Source organism: Dreissena polymorpha, chromosome 16 (assembly GCF_020536995.1).
Source record: "Dreissena polymorpha isolate Duluth1 chromosome 16, UMN_Dpol_1.0, whole genome shotgun sequence".
Classification (NCBI taxonomy): Eukaryota; Metazoa; Mollusca; class Bivalvia; order Myida; family Dreissenidae; genus Dreissena; species Dreissena polymorpha.
In genome coordinates, this window is record NC_068370.1 from 2,367,802 (window position 1) to 2,391,978 (window position 24,177).

Below are 24,177 nucleotides of genomic sequence, written 5' to 3' on the forward strand. Positions count from 1 at the left end.
AATCATCTGATTTACCTCAATGTTTATCTATTAGTCTGCTCCACAGTTTAACCGTTCTCAAGCAGGAAGTAAATTCACACCATGGAGTTTTATCTCGGCCTTCCTAAAACACATTGAATATTCATCTGCATTTCCGTTTTTGAAGTCAATATGAATCATTATGAGGTCTAAATTAAATTTCAATTCAATATTTTGAAGAACATAAATAAAATAAAGTAGTAACTTAGTTATTAAATTTGGTTTGCAAACTTGGTCATTATAAATCAAAATACTTTAGATGGATACAAAAACTGGTTATACTTAGAATACTGTACATGTAGGTGGTTAACGCACATGCAAATAAGTCCGATGGTAGCAGTCAAACGAAAAGGGTTAACTTTAAATAGAACAAAGTCAAGCAATTTTGACACCTTATGCTCTAAAACTGATCAAGTCATTCCTTTTGAAATAACCTTAATATGGCAAGTCTAAATGTGAAAAATTGCTTACAAATTCAATATCGTTCTCAGCAGCATCCAAAATATCAACGACTTTCTAATTGTCTCAGCTGATTATTTTGACAGTTGTTGACTAATTTTGTTTTTATTTTACTGTTTTCGTTAACAAAACATCATATTTGATGCTGTCTACAGTGTCTTTATGTTTTCATAATACATCCTGCACTTAGTCTCAAGTCCCAAAGGGCATTGTATTGAAATCAATAGGAATGACGTTTCTTGCACTTTTAACATTTGCCTTAAGCTGCATAATGCAATAATTAAATAATATGAGCCGCTCTCTGTGAAAGTTTAAAGGAAGTCTCGTTTAAAAGATAAGCCAGTATAGGCTAAAAGTGTCATCCCTAATAAAACTGCACAGGCTAATCTGGAATGACACTTTCCACACATGCATTAAACTTTGGTTTCTCAGAGCAAGGCTTCTGTATATCAGCATTCAGTTCTTACCCAGACATGATAAGAGTCACATGGAGAGTGGTGACTGTGACGCGTTCAAAATCGCACACATGGACTGGTAGGATCATGCCTAGCAGGGCACCATTGATTGTATACGATACCATCATGGACACTATGTTCACTGAAAGAAAACAAGAGATGTGTTTGTCAGAAACACAATGCCCCCTATTGCGCCGCTTTGAAGCCATAAATTTGACCTTTGACCTTGAAGGATGACCTTGACCTTTCACCACTGCCAAATATCAAGTTGCTATCTTCAATATTCAAAAAGTTATGACAAAACTTTAACGAAGGTTTAAGTTTTAGGAAAGAAATATACAATGTTTTTTTACCTTTGACCTTAAAGGATGACCTTGACCTTGACTTTTCACCACTCAAAATGTGCAGCTCCAAGGTTAAAGTTTTGGGACACACACAATGGCAGACAGACAGGCCAATAACAATAAATTTCGATCCGGGGGCATAAAAATTAGCCTCTCTCTCTGTGAAAACGGGGGTTACTGCATGTACGTAATGTGTTGTCCCAGATCAGCCTCTGCAGTTCACACAGGCTTATCAGGGACGACACTTTCCGCTTTTATGATATTTTTTTTAAGAAATTCTCTTCTTAGCAAAAATCCATTTATAAGCGTAAATAGAGAATATTATGTGAGTGTCGGATAGAGATCAAGTTTATCATGCGAGGCTGAGAAACATGTAGTGCGAGGCTTGCCGACCGCTACAAATTTTCGAGCCGAGCATGATAAACTTGATCTCTATCCGACACTCACATAATATTCTATTTATCCTAATATTTTGTGGTCGTTTATCGTTCAAAAAGAGTAAAAATACTTTAAAATTCAAAGAAACAGCGCTGGTTTTTCAAGTTGACTCCGAAGTGTTTGTTAACTTCAACGTCATCATTTGCTATGACGTCACATTGAAACATATAGTGTTCTTTAGATAGAGGTCGGAAAACCATGGTCTAAAAATAGCGATGGTATAAAGGTAAAGTTTATACGATCGTTGTTATACTATCGATTTTCATCTGGTAATAGGATAACATGTCACCCCAGAATAGCCTGTGCCGGCAGGGACCACACTTTACTCACATGCATTAAACCCCCTTTCCACACAGCCAGTCTCAAATGAGCACATAAAAAAGGAAAACTACTGTAGATGTTCCTACAGTGAAAATTCCAGGGTTTTTTCACCATTTTGGGAATGAGGCTGGGTACCTTTGGCTTGGGAAAAATGGCGGCGTTTTGACTAAATTTGGGAAATTCGTGTTGTTTTTTGCTAACAAATGCTTCAAAAATGAGAATACAAGTGAAAATGGTCGCATTTGGAATGACACCGTTTTCCGGTGCCAACTTTATATAGAGGTAAAATGCTGCTATCACTATTTTTACAACGCATAAAACTTTCAGAGCCATAAACAAACATTGACAAACCAACATATTTGTCAGGGCTCAGGGCCCTCAATCTGTCAAATCCACGGCCGAAATTCGGCCGCATTCCCCCCCCCTGAAAAGTATACTTTTTTCCCCTTTTTGGGGGAAAAATTCCCCCTAAAAAAAAAAAAAAATTTTTTTTTTTTTTTATAGATAGATGTCTCATAAATATTATATCTCAATTCTTTTTTAATTTAATCTTGTCAAACATACTAAATTATGAAATAAGCAATGAATATGGTGCAAACATGTACAAATGTAATAATTAGAGAGTAAGTTAAAAATCCCCCAAAAAGGGAAACGCCGCGAAAATTCCCCCTGCTATGGGTAGCGACCCGCTTCCCCTAAAATGGATTGAGGGCCCTGGGGCTTTAGATAACTTTTGGGGTATATATATTGGGCAATCAACCCCTGTTTTTGAAAATAGGGTTTTTGTAAATTCAATAGTTTAGCAAAAAATTTCACCCCCTACTTTTGAGCTTAAGTGGGTTTCTCCCCCCCCCCCATTTTTTTAACTCAATTGGATAATTTAGAGAATGACATTTGTATACATAATATAGTAACCTTAGTAGATTTTTATTATATTATATATATATAATATAATAAAAATCTACTAAGGTTACTATATTATTTATACAAATGGAATTCAAAAAGGTTCCTGTACATAACAACAAACAGTTACTAAATTTCTGATCAAAGTTCATTCATTTTTGCGTTGAATAAGACCAAGTACGTGAAAATCGCTGCACAATTGATTGAGTTATGACTGTTCAAAGCGAAGCACCCTGTTTTCGGGTCATTTAGAGTTGAATACCTTGAAAATGAAAGTAGAACTCGGACGGGTCTACGAATAATTACACTAATACCCCAAAGATTGATAACCGCGGGAAAGACTGCCTTCTTTTCTTCATTGGTCGGCATATAAACTATCCGGTACATTTTTGTATGGAAAATAACCATTCTAATAAATACGCCTGGTGTTCATAAGAATTGTGTTTTGTGATGCAAGGTTTTTTACAGGAATAACGTTATTGAATTTGTATTTTCGTTTTTGTATGCTTCGTTTTGAATTTAATTACGTTTTTATGCCCCCTGATCGAATGATCGGGGGCATATTGTTTTTGGCCTGTCTGTCTATTATTCTGTCCCTAAACTTTAACCTTGGTTAAAGTTTTGCGATAACTTTTGCAATATTCAAGATAGAAACTTGATATTTGGCATGCATGTGTATCTCATGAAACTACACATTTTGAGTGGTGAAAGGTCAAGGTCATCCTTCAAGGTCAAAAGAATACAATCCAAGGGAAGTAATAAGCTTTAAAAGGGAGATAATTTCTAAACCTGCCAAATGATATATTGAAAATTTATTTCAAAGCGGCGCAATAGGGGGCATTGTATTTCTGACAAACACATCTCTTGTTGATTATTTTAATTTCGTAATAACGCATATACGCTTGTTATCTTTAGCCCTGTTTGTTCTCAATTTTTTTATCAGACAATAGACCCTGTAAATAACATGTTTGGCAGAGACTGAATAAGTGTGAACTTGTACCAAATTTAATCATGTTCAGGGGTGGCAAAATCTAAAAAAAACTATACAAATGTACTTGTCTACGTACAACCATTTAGGTAATTTCACTTGTCTGTTGCTGAACTACTCTTTTCTGTTAAATTTAATTTTTTATATAAATTATCAACGCATTTATTAATAAATGTACAATATTGTGGAAATAATCATTAATAATGAGTATTATTTGCTTGTTTCCGTTACATTTTTCATAATTTTGTATTTCCAGGGTACATTCTTTATAGCAGTATATTATAAACAATGTAAATACTTACATATTTTATATGTAGCAATTTGATCATCATCAACTTGTAACCATGGAAAATCCTTTAGCCAACTTTCTTGAAAAGTTCTGGATCATTTATTTAAATCATATTTTTTATCATAATCTTTCTAATTTTTTGGGGGTATGGGGTGGGGTGGACTGCTCAAAGCTTTGGGTTTCTGCTCTGTTGAAGTTGAAGATTTAACAAGGGCTGTTTGTAAAACATGAATGCCCCCCATATGGGCTGTCAGTTGTGTTTGTAAAACATGCATGCCCCCCATATGGGCTGTCAGTTGTAGTGGCAGCCATTGTGTGAATACGTTTTGTGTCACTGTGCCTTGACCTTTGACCTAGCTGTAAGCATTCTTGAGTTATCATCCGGAAACCATTTTACTATTTCAAGTCACTGTGACCTTTGGCTTAGTGATCTGAAAATCAATACCTGTTATCTGCCAGTCATTATCAATGTACCAATGAAGTTTCATGATCTTAGGCGTAAGCATTCTTGAGTTATCATCCGGAAACCATTTTACTGGTTCAAGTCACCGTGACCTTGACCAAGTGACCTGAAAATCAATAGGAGTCATCTGCCAGTCATGATCAATGTACCTATGAAGTTTCATTATCCTAGGCCTTAGCTTTCTTGAGTTATCATCCGGGAACCAACTGGTGGACGGACCGAGCGACCGACATGTGCAACAATATACCCCCTCTTCTTCGAAGGGGGGCATAAAAATATGAGCTGCCCAGATTAACAAATGTACGACTTGGGCAACTTGGTCATTTGATTTTGCCACCCATGAATTGTTAATAATCATAATGTCTCCAAATTTGATACAACTATGTAGTGGCACAGGGTTGCAGTGTTACAAAGACCATAGGCGGATCCAGGGGAGGTGGGGGGGCGGACGCGGCCCCCTAAAATCGCCAAAGTAAAGTCAATTCATAAAATCATGGAGCTTCCGGGAGGCTTCGCCCCCTGGACCCCCAAAACTATAAACTTTGTTTTTTTGGCATTATAAGACGGTACTTTGATGAAAGTATATAAGGCGTAACATGCTCAAGAAGTGGTTGTCAAAGCCTTCAAAATCATTAAATTCGTGAAGCTTACGGGGGGGTTCGCCCCCCTGGACCCCCTAAACGATAAACTATGCACTTTATTGGCATTATAAGAACGTACTTTGATTAAAGTATATAAGGCGTGACATGCCCAAGAAGTGGTTGTCAAAGCTTTCAAAATCACTAAATTCGTAGTGCTTACAGGGGGCTTTTGCCCTCCCTGGACCCCCTAGCAGGTCTTTGCCCTGCACCCCCAGCAAATCTTTCAAGATCCCGCCCCCCCCTAACCAGAAATCCTGGCTCCGCCCCTGAAGTCTGCATCTTAAAATCTAATCTAGTCTCCTTACAGGTTAATAAAACTTGTTTCTTGCGCTCTTTTACTGTTTTTTGCATTAATCAATTAAACACAATTTAAATTTTAATAAACATGAAAAAGAATTTAAAAAAAAATAGTAACTGTTGTTCAAAATGGCGGTTAACGGGTGATTTTTGAATGTTTTCGTCAGAGTTTTTGAAAGGTTTGTACATTTACCATACTTATTCGACATTGTTACTGAAAGTGGGGGTATTGTGCTCAACAGTTATGGAAATGGGGTTTAATTTTCGAATGTTGATGAATATATATTGCGATTGCCTGTTGGAAGCATCCTGGTGCTGATACAAGGTAAGCTATGATGGTTCTTGAATCCACCTTTCCATGAAAACTGCTGAGAAACCCTTATATATGGTCTAAAATTGCACATACAATGAACCGTGTCAATCGTAAACAATGAGGCATTTGCGTATAAAATCTTCAATAACTTTTTTAATATTGATAATGCATCTACACTGATTTATACTGAGGTTAAATGAATATCAGTAGATCATCCTGCGCGTAAGGACAATGTCGAATAAGTATGGTAAATGTACAAACCTTTCAAAAATACCGATGAAAACATTAAAATATCACCCGTTAACCGCCATTTTGAACAACAGTTACTATTTTTCTCACTTAAACCACGCCAGTTACTTGCTTACTATAATCCACCCCCTGCGTTTTCTAACTTCGTTGTTTTCCGATGGTACAAACGAGCCATCGTGCACTCCATTTTTCCGGATGTTTATACCAGAAGATGCAGACACATTTTTTCCAAGAAACGAGGAGACATCAAAGTGAGTAAAATGATAACCATCGCTATGTTTCAATAACAAGAGGGCCAAGATGGCCCTAGTTCGCTCACCTGCGAGGAGTCGGTTCATTCAATCTTTACCTAATGTCAAACATGACCTAGATATTGACCAGACAAACATCCTGGTCAAGTTTCATCATTATCGGGGTTTTTTTGGGTTGTGGGGGAAGGGGCCTTAAGCCCTTATGTGGGAAAAATTTTACGCGGGATTTTATTACTCTGGGGAAAAATTGTGCGCGTGGGAATTTTCGCGGCGTTCCCCTTTCTGGGGGAATTTGTTTACTTACTCTCTCATTATTACAATACATTTGTACATGTTTGCACTATATTCATTGTTTTTTTCATAATTTATTACGTTTTGCAAGATTAAATTGAAATAGAATTGAGATATTATGAGACACATCTTTCTATTAAAAAAAAAAGTGGGGGAAGACGCCGATATTCGGCGTCTGTTATTTAAAGGTAAAAACCCCCTGATTATTGAACCAAAACTCTGGTATAGGGAGTGTTTTTGTTTTTGTAAGATTTGAAATGGTGACCTTTATTTTGAGTTGACCCCCCAAACATCAAACTTTGCTTACAAGGATTTTGTATAATATAATGAAAATTTGGACAATCTAAGGGAAATAATTATGGCATTAATTATGTGATTTTGCTTATCATCAAACTTGACTGAGATCTTTCAGCAACTTTGATAAAGAATGCTTGAGAAATGTAAATGCTAGAGTGTTTACAAACCAAATGTGGACGGACGGACAGCGGACAAAGACCAATCCTAAAACCTCACCTGAGCAATCATGTGAGCTAAAAAGTGTGTTTCACCAATCTGAGCCATTTTCCAACTTGTCCAAGAAATCAATAAAACCAATGTATTGACTAAGTTTCACGATGATTAGGCAAAAAATGTGACTTCTATAGTGTTCGATCACAAGGTTTCTCTCTATATAGTCACATAAGAAAAACTGCCCCACCCCCCTGGCAGCCATGTTTATTGACCCATCGGGACCATTTGCAAACTCATCTGAGATACATAAAAAACAAATCTATTCACCAAGTTTCATGATGATTTGCCAAAAAATGTGACTTCTAGATTGTTTACAAGCTTTTTTTTTACTATATAAATATAAGAAAACTGCCCCCCCACCCCCCCGGCAGCCATGTAATTCAACTGACCGGAACCATTTTCCCACTCAACTCTCATATCAAGGAAACAAATGGTCTGACCAAATTTCATGAAAATTGGGCAAAAATGTGACTTCTAGATTGTTCACATATGTTTTCACTACACTTCAACACCGTTAATTCGAACACCGCTAATCTGAAGTCACCGTTATTTCGAAGTATTTTTCCCGTCCCGAATTTGGTTCTTCTTTGTTTAATGTAAAATTTCATTGTTAATCCGAACTTCCTTAAACTGAAAAAATTGTTAATTTGAAGTGATTCTGTCGGTCCCGACAATATAATTCGCAACTTATCATCAATCTTTAATCCGAAATCAAAGCTGCAAAACGCTAAGCAAAATATTTTACACCTTTGTCGTCTGGGCGTGGCGCGTCAAAAGCTGATAATTACTCCTTTGACGTCTGCGCGTGGACGTTAATTTTATGTCGTCAAAAGCCGATAATTACTATTTATGTAGAGACAATACCAAACTTCCAGATTGATGTCAGACATTCGGTCTGACGGATTGACAAACTCTGTCAAACCGGATGATTGTTTATCAGACCAAACAAAAAGAGAGAAAACACAAAATGAAATGACTGTTACACATAGTATCTATTTATATCATAATGACATATTTCAAGTATGTACTATCTAGTAATATCATAAAACAAGTGGTTACTATATATTACTAGATATTATCAGATATCGGAATAGAGATTGGAATTCAAATAATTGATTATCTTCTTCTCATTGTCTCCTTCCTCCTGAAAATCTGAACAGTAATCACTCTTGTCATCTTTACAGTATTGACAATTGATTTGTTGAGTTTCTGTGTCAAAGTCTACGACATTATCAGGTTAAGCAGTCTCCTGCTCATCTGAGGTACCTTCAATTAATAGATGATCAATTACTTGAGTCTCGATAAATTTGTTTTGCCAATATTCTCAATAGTCAATATAATAGTTTCAGTACCAGGTAATACTTTGGTAAGAAACCCCAGCATATCAGGCAAATCTCACAATACAAAATATAAAGACAATAAAATTAGTTGTGAAATTATCTTTTGGAAAGAAGACAACAATATTTTGAAAACGAACATCTGAAAACAATTATACGTCAACGTTATTTTCGCTTCGCAATGCTGTTTACATTGAAGACAATTGACCTCTAACATATGCGAGCACCTTGCTGCATGGTCCTGGCTCTCGCATTTTGCGAATTGACATGCACATATGAGCGTGGAACTAGTACTTAATAAATATCCGTTTGGAAATTTCCAGACGCTGTCACGGAATATACCGAGTTGCAACAGTTTGTATTTCAGATACATCGGAACACACTCGGCAAATTTCGTCTCTACGTTCAGAATATTTTACGAATATAGTATTGCGTGATCCGAGTTATTTCGAAAAAAAAAACGCGTATAACCGAACATGTGTGAGCTATTCTTACTGGAGGACACAAATAGATCGAAAACATGTTTTTATGGCAAATATTGGAATCCCACGGAGCATCAGACGATGATTAAAAAAGATATTTATTATATTTTTTGGAGTCGGACATTTTGGTCCGACGGAATTGCAAAATTGATCGGACCTTGTCATATTCTGTCAGATATGTCTGTCGGTCCGACGAAGTTTGGTATTGTCTGTATGTAGGTTTGCATTCTTTAGTAACAAATAAACGTGTCACGTTAGGTCTGAGTAAATGTGGTCCAATGAAATTCATCTTATATAAACTCTACCTTCTGCGAGCAAACACGGGCGGAAGTGAGTGCTTCAATGTCCTTGACACATAGAGAAATATGTTACACGCGTCCCGTTTAGTGCTGCTAAGTCCAGTGTTCAGAGAGACATCGCGTCTTATTTTCAAACAAGGGCTGTTTGTAAAGCATGCATGCCCCCCATATGGGCTGTCCGTTGTAGTGGCAGCCATTGTGTGAATACCATATTTGTCACTGTGACCTTGACCTTTGACCTAGTGACCTGAAAATCAATAGGGGTCATCTGCGAGTCACGATCAATGTACCTATGAAGTGTCATGATCCTAGGCGTAAGCATTCTTGAGTTATCATCCAGAAACCATTTTACTGTTTCGAGTCACTGTGACCTTGACCTTTGACCTAGTGACCTGAAAATCAATAGGGGTCATCTGCCAGTCATGATCAATGTACCTATGAAGTTTCATGATCCTAGGCGTATGCGTTCTTGAGTAATCATCCGAAAACCATTTTACTATTTCTGGTCACCGTGACCTTGACCTTTGACCTAGTGACCTCAAAATCAATAGGGGTCATCTGCGAGTCATGATCAATCTACCCATGAAGTTTCACGATCCTAGGCGTATGCGTTCTTGAGTTATCATCCGGAAACCATTTTACTATTTCGGGTCACCGTGACCTTAACCTTTGACCTAGTGACCTCAAAAGCAATAGGTGTCATCTGCAAGTCATGATCAATCTACCCATGAAGTTTCATGATCCTAGGCTATGTGTTCTTGATTTATCAATCAAAAACCATTTTACTATTTCTGGTCACCGTGACCTTTACCTTTGACCTAGTGACCTCAAAATCAATAGGGGTCATCTGCGAGTCATGATCATTGTACCTATGAAGTTTCATGATCCTAGGCCCAAGCGTTCTTGAGTTATCGTCTGACAACCACCTGGTGGACGGACCGACAGACCGACAGACATGAGCAAAGCAATATACCCCCTCTTCTTCGAAGGGGGGCATAAAAATGTTAATACATTTCCGAAAATGTATTTATCTGCATTTACATGTATGACAATTTGTTCTATTCGTTATATTTTATATGTTCTGATAATAAGTGCCAGGGTTTTTTTTGGGTTGTGGGTGGGGGAAGGGGCCTTAAGCCCTTATGTGAAGGAAATTTTACGCGGGATTTTCCACTTTGGGGAAAAATTGTGCGCGTGGGAATTTTCGCGTCGTTCCCCATTTTGGGGGATTTGTTTACTTACTCTCTCATTATTACAATACATTTGTACATGTTTGCACTATATTCATTGTTTTTTTCATAAGTTATTACGTTTGGCAAGATTAAATTGAAATAGAATTGAGATATTATAATCATGAGACACATCTTTCTATTAAAAAAAAACAAAAACAAAAATTAATTTTTTTTTTTTTAAGGGGAATTTTTGGTTCTGAAAGGGGAAAAAAACAGCCTAGTTTGGTGGGGGAAGACGCCGATATTCGGCGTCTGTTATATAAGGTAAAAAACCCCTGAGTGCATATTCATTATATTTAAAATGTTCTGTACTTAGAGAAAACATAAAAAGAAGAACAAAAATCGTTTTATTCCTTCGTTTGTTACAAGTAGAAATCTATTGCCATCTGACTAGTTTACGTTTTTAAGTAAAACAATTATTAATAGTAGCATGTAACCGAACCATGCGAATTCCACAACGTTTTATTATTAAAGAATCAAAGAAGTCGTCTGTCAAATGTTTATTTCGAATTATCGTTAATCCGAAGTTTTTTTAACGGTCCCGACGACTTCGAAATAACGGTGTTGAAGTGTATATACATATAGAGAAAAATGCCCCGCCCACTGAAAGCCATGTTTTTTTACGGATCTGGACCATTTTCGTACTCGTCCAACATATCAATAAAACCAATGTTTTGATAAACTTTCATGATGATTGGGCCAAAATTGTGACTTCTAGAGTGTTTACAAGGTTTCTTTATAGCCATATAAGGAAAACTGCCCCGCCCACTGGTGGCCATGTTTATCAATGGACCGGAACCACTTTTGAACTCAACCAACATATCATTAACACAGACATATAGACAAAGTTACATGAAGATCGGGCATTAAATGTGACTTCTACCAGGGTTCGACATTAACTTTTTTTACCGCAAGACTGTCGGACCAGCTCCTCTTAAAATGTACTAGCCCGAACCTGATGTCTACTAGACCACAAATGACATAGCAAATGAACACAATTGTGTCATGTTACTGTTTAATCAGGATTTATCAGTAAATAATCAGTGAACACCAGATTTTTGTATGCATATAGTAAAACAATAAAATAACACTTTTTTTGGCTTTTCTCCGTCAAATTCAATCCATGGGAACTGACTCGATCACCATCTAGGATAAAATTGACGTTTTCGTGTTAAGCGTCGGATTCTTTTTTATTAACTGATTTGTCGGACGAAAATCCCAACTTGATCAAAGCCATTCTTTAAATTACATTCTCTTGTCTGCTACGCAAAAATGTTTACATTGACGATACCGATTTTCGATAGAAGTCGTAAAATCATGCTCTACAGTTTTACGACACTGCAGAAAATCATTAATATTCATGACAACTTGACCAATGGAAACAAGCAATTTCTGCAGGAAGCTCTCCTTTGCGTCTAAAAATAGCGATGAATCATGTGAATGCTCCGCGTTTATTTAAACACACTAGTTTTGTTTTAATGTAAATAACGGATACGAGAGTAATTTTACACATTAAAAATAAAGGTTTTCACAGTAGTTAGTTATAGTTATATGAATCAGTATAGATTTTTTATGTACGACCAGTCGGACAAGCTAGCCCGCATTTTTACTAGCCCGACCACCGATCTTACTAAACAATGTCTGTTGGACGTGCCTTAGTGTCGAACCCTGTTTACAACCTTTTTTTTTTTTTTTACCTAGTGACATAGTTTTTGACCCAACATGACCCAGTTTCAGACTCGATCGAGATTTCATTGGGACAAATCTTCTGACCAATTTTCATGAAGATCAGACAATAAATGTGGCCACTAGAGTGTTTACGAACAAATGTGGACGGACGGACGACAGACGAAGACCAGTCACAAAAGCTCACCTGAGCAATCAGGTGAGCTAAAAACAAGAGCTGTCACCATAGGATGACATATGCCCCCTATAAACGCTTTGATAGAAGTTAAAGCATTTTTCGAAACCTAAACGAAGATTTCGATACCTAAGACGGACCCTAAGTTCAAGGTCAAGGTCACAGGGGTCAAAATTTGTGTGCGTATGGAAAGGCCTTGTCCATATAAACATGCATACCAAATATGAAGGTTATATCTCAAGGGACATAGAAGTTATGAGCTTTTTTCGAAACCTAAACGCAGATTTCGAAACCTAAACGCAGACCCTAAGTTCAAGGTCAAGGTCACAGGGAAAAAAAAATGTGTGCGTATGGAAAGGCCTTGTCCATATACACATGCATACCAAATATGAAGGTTATATCTCAAGGGACATAGAAGTTATGAGCATTTTTCGAAACCTAAAAGCAGATTTTGAAACCTAAACGCGAACCCTATTTCATGGTCAAGGTCACATTGTAAAAATTGTTGTGCTAATGGAAAGGCCTTGTCCATATACACATGCATACCAAATATGAAGGTTATATCTCAAGGGACATAGAAGTTATGAGCATTTTCGAAACCTAAACGCAGATTTAGATGGAAAGACATTGTCCATATACACATGCATACCAAATATGAAGGTTATATCTCAAGGGACATAGAAGTTATGAGCAGTTTTCGAAACCTAAACACAGATTTCGAAACCTAAACGCGGACCCTAAGGTCAACGTCAAGGTCACAGGGGTAAAAAAATTTGTGCGTATGGAAAGGCCTTGTCTATATACACATGCATACCAAATATGAAGGTTATATCTCAAGGGACATAGAAGTTATGAGCATTTTTAAAAAACCTTAACGCAGATTTCGAAACCTAAACGAGGACCCTAAGTTCAAGGTCAAGGTCACAGGGAAAAAAAAAAAATGTGCTTATGGAAAGGCCTTGTCCATATACACATGCATACCAAATATGAAGGTTATATCTCAAGGGACATAGAAGTTATGAGCATTTTTCGAAACCTAAACGCAGATTTTGAAACCTAAACGCGGACCCCATTTCAAGGTCAAGGTCACAGGGGTAAAAATTGTTGTGCGTATGGAAAGGCCTTGTCCATATACACATGCATACTAAATATGAAGGTTATATCTCAAGGGACATAGAAGTCATGAGCATTTTTTGAAACCTAAACGCAGACTTTGAAACCTAAACGCAGATCCTAAGTTCAAGGTCAAGGTCACAGGGGTTAAAAATTGTGTGCGTATGGAAAGGCCTTGTCCATATACACATGCATACCAAATATGAAGGTTATATCTCAAGGGACATAGAAGTTATGAGCATTTTTCGAAACCTTAACGCAGATTTCGAAACCTTAACGCGGACCCGAAGTTCAAGGTCAAGGTCACAGGGGTAAACAAATTTGTGCGCATGGAAAGGCCTTGTCCACATACACATGCATACCAAATATGAAGGTTATTTCTCAAGGGACATAGAAGTTATGAGCATTTTTCGAAACCTTAACGCAGATTTTGAAATCTAAACGCGGACCCGAAGTTCAAGGTCAAGGTCACAGGGCTAAAAAAATGTGTGCGTAAGGAAAGGCCTTGTCCATATACACATGCATACCAAATATGAAGGTTATATCTCAAGGGACATGGAAGTTATGAGCATTTTTGGAAACCTAAATACAAAGTGTGACGGAAAGACTGACAGACTGACAGACAGACAGACGGACGGATGGACAGTCCTATCACTATATGCCCCCTTTTCTTCGAAAGGGGGCATAAAAACATCCAACCTCGAATAACAATTAACACATAAATGAAACAAAACTACACTGTATTATTATGAAACATTAATAATCAAAGGGGAGTAACTACTGTATTCTTAAATGCAATATTTAGAAGAGTTGTCTCACATGTTACATGCCTTAATTCATGATTGTTTGCAAGCCTTTCTACTATATAAATATAAGGGAAACTGCCACGTCCCCCTGGCAACCATGTTTTTCAACAGACCGGGACCATTTTCAAACTTAACTCACGTATCTAGGAAACAAAAGTTCTGACAAAATTTCATGAAAATTGGGCCCAAAATGTGACTTCACGAGTGTTTACATGTTTTCACTACATACATAAAGAGAAAAATGCCCCGCCCACTGTCGGCCATGTTTTTTCACCGATCTGGACCATTTGCGAACTCGTCCGAGAAATCAATAAAACCAATGTTTTGACCAACTTTCATGATGATTGGGCAAATATTGTGACTTCCAGAGTGTTTACAAGCTTTCTCTATAGCCAAATAAGGAAAACTGCCCCGCCCACTGGCGGCCATGTTTTTCAACCGACCGGAACCACTTCAACTCAACCAACATATTATTAAGGCCTAAATTAAAATTAAGTTTGTTTGCCCTTTACCGACCGACCCACTTTTTACCCCCCGACCCCAATAAATTTATTGCGATTTCTGAAAACGGTTTTTTTTTTCGCCGATCATAAGAGCCGACTGCAATATTTATTCGTGCGCGTATTTATATCCCTGTCCATTATTATCGCCTCTGACCGATCTAGGTCGCTCCGATGGTTGGAATTTCATATGCCCCAGACAGTAATGCAAGCGTCTTTAACCAGCATCGCGATCGGCGGTGTTCCGTGAAAATGGCCGAACGACATCATACTTAACTATTGGTTCGCGAAAGTAGTCGGACATATACGAGTTTAGGTTCGTTGCACACATGTTGTTAACGTGATCTAAGATGGCGGACAATTAAAAGAAATAACGATGCTCAGCGAGGACAAATGACTATCGAATTTACGACGGACATCATATAATTAGTATGGATTAATGAAAAGAGCGTGTCATTCTACAATGGAGCATACATTTTAGATACAAATAAAACTCTTTTTTTTTTGGAAATGTATGAACTGAATGTCACAGAACAAGTGTTTGAAAATTGGAATGCAGTCTACTCGCAAAGAAAAATACATCTAACGGTTACAGGATTATCGTTCGAAAATGCAAAATAAAAGACAAACATGATTTGATTTATATGCAAGTGGATCTGTGTTTAATCAGATTCATGTGCATATTCCGCTTTATTATGTTTGCCACTCTAAACAGTTTACTGTAATGGCATGTTAGTGAAATGGATATGTAAAGGTAAACTTATTTAATATATTAATGTCTCTTAGCTCAATACATCGACAACACTCAAGTATATATGTTTAAAGCGTTAATATATCCACAAACTGAAACTAACACTCTTAATTTATTTCCCCAAATCAAGTTTTCATGCTTATGTTAGTTGCAATAATACAACTCCCAGCTATTGACCCTCTGAGCTGCACGTATGTACTCATAAAAGCTCAGAGCATTCAAGAAGAACTAATGCTTATGTTCAGTTTGCCCTTTTATGAATTTACTTTGCCATGCCCAGACTATAAACTAACCGGTCAAACACTTAAAATTGAGGCCTGTAAAAATTTCAACTGGCTTGTGAATTGTTTCTCCTGGTAGGCAAGTCTGGCCTGTAAAATGTGATGGTCTTTTGCCATGTCTGAATTTTTCCATTTGGTGGTGGTGGTGGTGGTGGTGGTGGTGGTGTGGTGGTGGTGGTGGTGGTGGTGGTGGTGGTGGTGGTGGTGGTGGTGGTGGTGGTGGTGGAGGTGGTGGTGGAGGAGGAGGAGGAGGAGGAGGAGGAGGAGGAGGAGGAGGAGGAGGAGGAGGAGGAGAAGTAGTAGTAGTAGTAGTAGTAGTAGTAGTAGAAGTAGTAGTAGTAGTAGTAGTAGTAGTAGTAGTAGTAGAAGTAGTAGAAGTAGTAGTAGTAGTAGTAGTAGTAGTAGTAGTAGTAGTAGTAGTAGTAGTAGTAGCAGCAGCAGCAGCAGCAGTAGCAGCAGCAGTAGCAGCATTACAATACCAATACTTAAGAATGATCAAATGGGAAAAGGTAACCTAGCACTGGCAGTAAATATGGGGCTCATTTACAGGTCAGATTTGGAATCTCTGCTGTAAAATGAGATTTTAAATGAATTAAAGGGAGGCAAATCTGTAATAAAAAGAACATGCATAAACCGTAGTTGTTTCCCTTGTTTGAACCATGCTAAATCCTTATAAATTTATAATGCCTATTTCCAGTAACTGTGACCTTCACCTGTGACCTTGACCTTTGACCGAGTGACCTCAAAATCAATAGGGGTCATCTGCGAGTCATGATCAATGTACCTATGAAGTTTCATGATCCTAGGCCCAAGCGTTCTTGAGTTATCATCCGGAAACCACCTGGTGGACCGACAGACCGACCGACATGTGCAAAGCAATATACCCCCTCTTCTTCGAAGGGAGGCATAAAAATAAAAGCTGTCTGGCTGTTAAATAATGACAAATGCATTTGAGCAATTAACATCATATAATAAACACATATTTGATGTAATAACACACAAGCATGCATTTGATATTAATATTTGCAGGAAACAGCAAACAAGATAGTGTTAAGCTACATAGGGCTTCGTACACTGCAACAGTGCTTTAATAACAGTGTTTTAAATATTCATTGACTATTAGTGTATTAAAAATATAATTTCTCAAATAAAATAAAATAATTTTCCTACCTACCTACCCTCCTGTAAAATTTAAGGTCGGTAAAGGGCAATCCAACAATATTTTAATTGTGGCCTAAGACAAACATTTTGACAAAGTTACATGAAGATTGGGCATGAAATGTGACTTCTACAGTGTTAACAAGTTTTTTCTTTTTTTTTACCTAGTGACCTAGTTTTTGACCCGGCAAGACCCAGTTTCGAACTCTACTGAGATTTCATTGGGACGAAGCTTTTGACCAAGTTTCATAAAGATCGGACAATAAATGTGGCCTCTAAGAGTGTTTACGAACAAATGTTAACGGACGGACAGACGTATGACAGACAAAGACGGTCACAAAGGCTCACTGAGCAATCAGGTGAGCTAATAAAAATACAAACAAGAAATGTGTCCACAGGACACGGATGCCCCCAACTGTAACTTTGTCACTACATAAAAGTATAACTGTGTAAACGCTTGGTAGAAGTTATTAGGTTTTTTTCAAATCCTAAACGAAGATTTCAAACCTAAACGCGGACCCTAAGTTCAAGGTCAAGGTCACAGGGGTCAAAATTTGTGTGCGTATAGAAAGGCCTTGTCCATATACACATGCATGCCAAATATAAAATTGCTATCTGAAGCGACATAGAAGTTATGAGCATTTTTAGAAATCTAAACGCAAAGTGCAGTCTTCATGATAGTTAATTTTATCCACTAGCCATTCGGACTACTGGAATGGTGAAGACAAGTAGCCCAGCAGCAAAATTACTAGCCCAAAGTAAATTTGTTAAAATATACACCCTGGTAAAGGGTTTCATCTTTCAATAGCAGTTAATCTTTTAAAAGTAAAATTGTATCCAGGGTATGCTAACTGTAAAGCCTATTGCAAAAACAATTGCAACACAATATAACAAGTCAAGGTAATTATGTCCTTTATTAATCATAAGTCTTTAACATGTGATAAACAACTTCTTCGTTCATCTCATCATCACTGCAATCCTGGAGATCCTCTTTGTCAGAAACCATATCCTGTTAGTTATTTTCCAGAAGTTTACTTGACAAGTGAAGGCATAGATGGCATACTTTTATCATACATGTTGACTTTTTTCTTATGCTGTGTTATTAAGCGTAGCTTATTAAACTCTGTCTTACATAAGTAGCTTCTCCTTCATTACTGATTTTTTAACCACTTTTCTTGAAATTCACGTTTCCGTGATTTTTCATAGTCATTTGTTGACTTACGATCAGTAGTGGGCAGTTTCTTGCCAGGCATTGCTCCAGCTACGTATTTAAGCATTATGCAGCCTTATGCGCGTATGGACTTACAACTTTGGAAATAAACACATAAACAAGGTTACAAAGTAAAATGATGTTTATTCCGGAAATGCAAGCCGCGTACGTCGTTTGGTTTACCTCAGCAGTATACACATCAGCATGACGTATGCCAAAAGTAAATAACCAGTCTAAATTGTTCACCACGTGGCCTGGGTTACGACTCGAAAATGACCGTTGAATGTATGGACCAATCGGAACGCGCTTAAATGTCGTATTTTAGGCGAAGTTGAACAAAGTTCTGTCGGAAATCTTCGCGAAGTGCTCACAAAGTAATGACGTTTATCACACTTAAAAATTTAAACAATATTGATAATGGAATTTCTACTGGCCCGACAGGCATACGATATGGCAATTTTAATTGGCCCGAGTTATAATTTACACGCCCAGGCCAACGGACGTGCGCTTATTTCGCAGACTGAAAGTGTGACGGACAGACGGACGGACAGTCTGATCACTATATGCTTTCCTTCGGGGGCATAAAAATGTCTTAGAATATCAAAATAAATCAGAAAGCCACATAAACTAGAGAGCGGACAACATGCTTAATCCTTGAAATGCACTAAGTGACCCGGTGACCTAGTTTTTGACCCGGCATGACCCATATTCGAACTTGACCTAGATATTGTCTTAATACAACTTCCTACCAAGTTTAGTAAAGATCAGATGAAAAGTACTTCAATAAGAGAGCGGACACCATGCTAAATCCTTGAAATGCACTAAGTGACCCAGTGACCTAGTTTTTGACCCGGCATGACCCCAGGGTTTTTTTTCCACTTTTTGGGAAGATAGCCCATGGCTTTGGAATTGGGAATTTTATCGGCATTTTCATGAAATTGGGAAAATAAATTCATTAGCATTTTTTTCCACATGAAAAGTCCACTGATTAGGGAAATACTAAATTTGATAAAACTCTTTATAATCATTCAAATTAAAAGAACAAAATCATATAATACTTTGTTAGATGTAATTGAATTGAAATTGAGATAAAATACGCATAAGACTTTTATCTAAAAAAAAAAAAAATAAATAAAATAAAAATTTTTTTTTTTTTTTTTTTTTTTTTTTTTTGGAAATTGGGAATTTTTTGCCACATTTTGGGAAAAAAGTATACTTTTTGGGATTGGGAACATAGCCGAATTTCGGCTATAAAATCGGGCCAAAAAAAACCCTGGACCCATATTCGAACTTGACCTAGATATTGTCTGGATACAACTTCTGACCAAGTTTGGTAAAGATCGGATGAAAACTATTTGAATTAGAGAGCGGACACGAAGTGTGACCGACCGACTGACCGACCGACAGTGCGAAAACTATATACCCCCTTTTCTTCGAAATGGGGGCATAATAAAAATGCTATATCCCCTTCGTTCACATATTGAAGGAAATGAATAGTCCAAGAAACCCGTACTTACAGCTGAACCTAAGAAATGCAATATTGTACTGTTACTAGGATGGCAATGCTTGTGCAGATGTTGATTTCTGCATGACATTCAATTGAATGTATCAAACAGATCATCTTGTATCAAAATCATATGACTCTGTCTCTTCAAATAAAAAAAAACACGAAAAAGGGCTATATCATGGTGTCCCTCTGCAGAAACTATAAAACTATGGAAGCCCATTCTGACATACCTATCTTTTTATAAATCCAATCTGCTCATTTCTACTAAGAATTAATCTTATATTATACTGCAAATAAAGAATCCCAACATTGGCAGATATTACCACAGAATGAGCCAACCTAAGTTTGCCAACCGATATTTGGCCAACGTAAGCCCAACGTAAGCATGCCAACGCCTACATCATGTTAACGTGATGCTGACGTTCGGGGGAAACGTCGGTCTGCTATCTGGGTCTGCTATATTCATTTTTTTCTTACGTCGGTCTGCTATCTGGGTCTGCTATATTCATTTTTTTCTTTTGCAAATCCAAGAATAAACATACATGAAAATACTTAAGGAAAGCCAAAGGATTTATTTGAGCCAATTTGTTTTCATGGGATATCAAAAAATAATTATTAAAGAGGTTTAATGAGTTCATCTTGTTAAATTCGTTGCCATTACATCGTAGGGGGCTCGGAGACAGGGGTGTACAGTCAATCTTTAGTATATACACTTCCCCCCCCCTTCCTAAACATTAGTGGCAGAAATTGTCGTCCCTCTATGAAAATTCTTCAAGCTTCCACCTACATTGCAGGTAATCTACTCAGATGTTGCGGCACTTACATGTATACGAATCTTACTGACAATGCCAGCTACAAAAGCCACTAGCGAGAGGACGTTCTCTGCGCTTCGGAGAATTAAGACATATCTGAGAAGTACAATGTCCCAAACTAGACTCAACAACCTTATGACTTTTCATGTTCATAAGCAAAGAACGGACACTCTTGACTTAACTTAAATTGCAGGGGAGTTCGTTGCTCAAGGAGAAAGGCGCAGCTGTGTATTTGGAAAATTTTGAAGGAGTTACAGCACTTCAACTTAGCAAATTAACAACTGGAGCGGAAGGAAATGGATTCCTTCAAACTATTTTCCCTTGTTTATCGCATTTGCAAATAATATGGAGCCTGGAGTAAGATCTTTGGCCTCAAAACCGCCTTCATGTTTAAAAAAAAATTCATGGGGAGACTGCCCCCAGACCCACACTCCCTAGTAGCTTCGCGCTTACGGCGCTTGCAGGCCTCCGGCTCTTAAAGCCTGACCACTTTGAAATGTCCGACGACGGCCCTGCAAACCTATCTATCTATCTATCTATACTGTCTAACTCCCCTTGCGGGTATTATTGACAGGTTAAACCACAAGTAGCGACTTCAATGATTTTTATTTTTGTTAAATAAACAATTGATGTTATACATAATTTTGAAGGGAATAACATCACAATTACAAAACTGAAAAAAAAAAGAAAATCAGTTGAACGTAAGTGGAGTTATCCCCCTTTGAAAATTTCAAAAAATGTGATTTTTCTGCTAAAAGCACATTTCGAGCTATTTAATTAATACTTTGGTGAGAACTTAGTGATTATATGTATCATTTTGAAAGGAATGACATAACAAGTACAAAACTGTAAAAAAAAAATGAAAAACGATTGACTATTAGCGGAGTTATCTCCCTTTGAAAATTGAAATAAAGGCGATTTTTCAGGTAAAAAACACATTTTGAGTGTTGAAATTATTAATGTGATATTATGATGCAGAATACAAGTTGTCTGCTGATAAATGTTAAATATGTGAATGTCAAAGTAAGAAAATAATTTATTTTATGCTTTCCGGTGGTTTATAGAAAAATATCACTGAAATAAAACTGGTATTTCACTGTTTGAAACAGTGAAAAATAACTGAAAAATATCGATATTTTTATTGTGAAATGACGTCATTTTTTCAACGAAATAACGTCATAAATCCAGCGAAATTATACAGCTTAACTCTTTTACAATGTAAATAAACGGTGAAAAAAGCATAAAATAAAAAGAAAATTTGTTGGATTCGATGGCATATCGATTTTAATTCACTCGTGATCATAAAAAATACATATTTTCACTCGTGGCGAATTTCACTCGTGGCTTCGCCATTCGTGAAAATATTATTTTATATGATCACTCGTGAAATAAAATCGATATTCCACCTAATCCAACAAATATCCTCTATATAAACAATCACATTTGCCATAAACAATAATGGCAAACTACAGTCAAACCCAACTATCTGTAAAATCACACACTGACAAAAAAAAATGTACAAAATAAATGCAAGTATTCTGACTTAAAACATGTGGTAATAGCTCCCCTTCTGTTATGTTAATGTCGTTCACTAATCATTAAACAGCATGTCAAGATGCATTTGTCTCACCACCTTTCTTATATTCTAAACACGGATCAAAACGTCACCATCCTGGAACTCCTCTTCTAGCCTTGCCGTGTAAATATCGTCATCATCCTCATATTTCAGGTTGAACCATTCCGGAAAGCCAGGAACCTATAGAACAGTGGAAAAAAATTTAACATATTTATTTTAAACACATTGAAAGAAAACATGTATTCGTATGTGTGCTCTTGTTAGCTCACTTATTACTATTTTATTACATGAAATTGATTTATTATACAAAAACTTATGCTGTAATGTTATATGTTACGTTATTTATATTGTATTAGTTATGGTCGCTGTGGCGTAATGGATATGGTGTCCACCTAGTGACAAGGAGGTCATGGGTTCGATCCCCACTGTGGCAGCGTTCTTTAGATCTCCCCTATAGACACCAAGTACTGGTTCTAGTCCCAGGAAATGGACTCAAGAGCATTTCAAATAAGCCTTAGGCTTTCTATGCAATCGAGCTTAAATAAATAGGTTTAAACTAAAAATTAAACTATATTGTAACACAAAGTTGTCAGTCCAAATGAAGTTTTATGTAAAGCACAGACACATGTTGTTGTTTTGATTTTTAAGAATACCTGAGAGATAACTGTTCCATTGTACCATTTGTACTGTCCATTTTCTTCTATAAATCTGTGCATTATATTTCTACCAACCAAGTCATGTAGCGTTTCAGATGCAGGAATTTCCTTTGCTTTGTTCATGAGTATAATTACATTTTTTTTTAGTTCCTCGACAGATAAGCTTATTCTTTTTCCATTAATGGTTGAGCTCATTTTGTAAATATCTCACTACATTGTTGCTTAAAAACATTCTTTCTAAATCTTAGTTGAACTTTTAAAGCTTCTTCTTGTGCAGTTTTGGATTTAATTTTATAAAGTGCATCTTCCATCTGTTGTTCATTCTGCCATAACCCATAAAAAGTCATATCAAGTGTTTCTTTTTCTAGTTTAGCAATTATTCTCCTTTCCATATCTTCTTTCTTTTTGAAATCGTCTAGCTGCTTTTCAAGGCGTTTTGCATGCATATTTTCTTCTCTTCGTTTGAATTTAATTTTTTCATTTTTTACCTCCTTGCGACTTTGTGTTATGATTTCTTGAGCATTGCTATGTTCAGCAAGCCATTCTGATGTTTTGTTAAGTGAGAATGTAATGTGTGATTCCATAGTTATTGTATTAATGTTGGGTTTGCAAGACAGCAGATGATCTACATAAGAAAAAACACGTTCAGGGAATTTATTGTGCTTATCTACACTCTTAGTTTGTATGAGATTTAGGTTGACCAATGCACCACCAGGAAGATGTTCTTTATAATGATTTTTAATTAATTGAGCGAATGCAGGTAACATTACACTGAGTATAAAAATTACATGCTTATCAATTTCAGAACTTTCCAAGAGGTATTTATATAGTTTATCTTCTTTAACAGGCACATCATCATACAACATCATTTTTCCACCGGTAGGGGACAAAAAGCTAATCTGTTAACAGGTACCTTAAAATTTAAACTTATGAGAAACAAACCTATATATTGCAAAAACAATGCTTCCAGAACCGTAAAATATATCTAAGAATTAATAATTGTCCGACCAAAATGTGCTATTGGTAGAAATCGTGTGGTGCATCTTTTCATGCAGTCGACAAAATACAAATTCCCTCCCTTGAATACTCTTGAAAACCCATCTTCGATATTCTGCAGTGCGAACTTTAACATGTTTTAATATTTAAAAAAATATATTGTTACAGTTGGTCTGTATTTAACACATACTGTGAAGCAAAAGGACTGATTGAAACCTCTTTGTGCGTCACATTACAAATAAAAGACACGATTTACCACGTATTATTAAATTCTTGTCCTGCCGTAGCAGCTTTCGATCTCCCGCCATATTTCTAAAGTATTCATGAGCAATAATAAAACATCTGAAATAAATAAGTAATCTACATTTAT

The 24,177-nt window shown here is 36.8% G+C and overlaps 1 long non-coding RNA gene across 1 annotated transcript; it reads right to left on the minus strand.

Moving 5' to 3' along the window:
* Window positions 1–13: 13 nt before the first annotated feature.
* Window positions 14–24,110, minus strand: LOC127861867 (uncharacterized). Its single transcript, XR_008040331.1, has 3 exons — window positions 24,064–24,110; window positions 945–1,074; window positions 14–103 (listed from the first exon to the last, which is right to left on the minus strand). It is a non-coding gene; the product is annotated as an uncharacterized LOC127861867 (long non-coding RNA).
* Between the last annotated feature and the right edge of the window lie 67 nt (window positions 24,111–24,177).